Source organism: Carlito syrichta, unplaced genomic scaffold (assembly GCF_000164805.1).
Source record: "Carlito syrichta isolate Samal-C Ts95f unplaced genomic scaffold, Tarsius_syrichta-2.0.1 Scaffold303766, whole genome shotgun sequence".
NCBI classification, from domain to species: domain Eukaryota; kingdom Metazoa; phylum Chordata; class Mammalia; order Primates; family Tarsiidae; genus Carlito; species Carlito syrichta.
The window spans coordinates 314,127-316,320 of record NW_007247862.1 but is presented as its reverse complement, the minus strand read 5'-3'; positions in this window follow the sequence as shown (position 1 = coordinate 316,320).

The following is a 2,194-nucleotide window of genomic DNA, read 5'->3' as shown; positions in this document are numbered from 1 at the left end:
CCAGCATTATGAAGATTTAACCCTATGTATTCTTCTAAGAGCTTTATTATTTTAGAACTTATGTTCACGTTTTCATTTATTTTTACTTAATTTTTGCTTATAGTATGAGGCAGCCATCCAACTAAATTATTTTGCATGTGGAAATTCCACTGTCCCATCACCAGTTGTTGAAGAAACTGTTCTTTTCCCATTGAGTGGGTTTGACACCTTTGTCAAAAATCTATTAGTCATGCTAGTAAGCATTTGTTTCTGGATTTTTATTCTTGTTCCACTATATGCCTGTCCATCTCTCTGAACCAGACTGTGTGGCTACTGTAGCTTTATAGTAAGTTTCAAAAGTGGAAAGTATGAGCTCTCTGTCTTTGTTCTCTTTCAAGATTGTTTTGTTTATTTGGGACCCTTTGTAATGCCAAATAAATCAGAAGACTGACTTTCCCATTTCTTCAAAACAGATTATTCGAATTTTATTAGGTAATGCATTGTATGGGTAGATTACTTTGGGTAATACTACCATGCTGCCCAAGGACATGAAATATCATTATATTTATTTGTCTTTTACAATTTCTTTCAGCAATATTTTGTGCTTTTCAGAGTACACTCTTTTATCTCCCTGTTTAAATTTATTTCCAGGTATTTTCATTTTTATATGCTATTGTAAATGGGCTTGCTTTTTAAATTTCCTTTTTGAATCAGTCATTGCAGGTGAAAAGGAACACAACTAATTTGTTTGTTGATCTTAGGTCCTGCAATTTTGCTGAATTTTTTTTCTAGCTCTCGTAGCTTTATTGTGGTTAGTTAAATAATTATCTTATTTTTTCTCTACAATCTCTTCTTCCCACAATGACAAGTTTAAAAGCAAGAATTTTTAATCTGGGTCCATATATAAAATTCAAGATAGTCTAGGGACCATCTAAAATAACATGACAAACCTTCCATGTATATAAAATTTCTGAAGAGAAGGTTAATTACTTTCATGGGAACATAGATGGCTATAAAAACCTCATTCCTTTCCACACCCCCTCACTAAGAAGTTGAATTTTATGTTTTAAAAGAAAAGTAAAACTAATATTGTCAGAATTTTTAATGTATCTTGTTAAACATATTGCAGATTAACTGGGAGATGTATGATTAGAATGAAAGTCCATAAAAACGTATCTGTATCTTTTCATTTCTCTTGACTTAGAGGGGAACATAACACATTATATCTGACACTAAGGTTGTCTTTACAACTAAACTATTATCAGTTGCATAATGTTTTATTAAATATGCATATTCCTTTCATTACCATTATTTTTTGTGTAGATACAACAGTGATTCTTAAAGTGTGGTCCTTGAACTGCAAGAGCAGCAACCATTAGACACTGGTCAGAAATGCAAATTTTGTGGCTCCAGCCCAGACCTACTAAACCTGAAACTCTGGGAGGAAGACAAGCAATCTATGCTTTAACATGAGGAGTCTGATATAGACTAAAGCTTGAAACCCAGTAGTAAATATAAATAATAAAATGATCTCGACCATAGTGGAATGACTTCTCGACTTACCTGCCTCAATTCTGTAAAGCCAGCAATTCATGAGAGTGACTGATTATATTTAGTGTTCAACAAATGTTTATTCTGAATAAGTAATGATTACCCAATCAAACATTGACCTAGATTCCAGGAAATGGGAGGAGAAGATAAAGCATCTACACTCAAGAAGCAAATAACCTGTACAAAAGGCTTTTGAATCGGGGATAAACTAAGGGCTTCAACAGAGCCACCCCCAATACAGTGCCATTAAAACTTGAAATTAAAACTTCAAGTATATCACTTAGCTGCCTGGCAGAATCAGGCAGGGATTGTGGAGAGTTTCTATGAGGAAGAGACCCTGTGCTGACTGATAAAAGAGAAACAGAAATTTCCCAAAGGGAGAAGAGAGTGAAGGGTATTTCTTGCAAGGGGGAAATGTACATAGAAAATGATACAGCAAAGCTTATTTAAGAATTTGGAAAATAATAAGATTTTTACTTTTGATGGAGGTATACTGCACATATAAGCTGACTGTGTGTGGTCAAACATTAAATTTGAGAGATAAGACCCAGATCATGAAGGTCCTTGACTATCATGCTTACGAGGGTGATATTGATCCAGTAGGCAATATGGATTTTATAAGCATTTTATAGCAAAAAGTAAAACAAAGATCTTTGCATTTTGG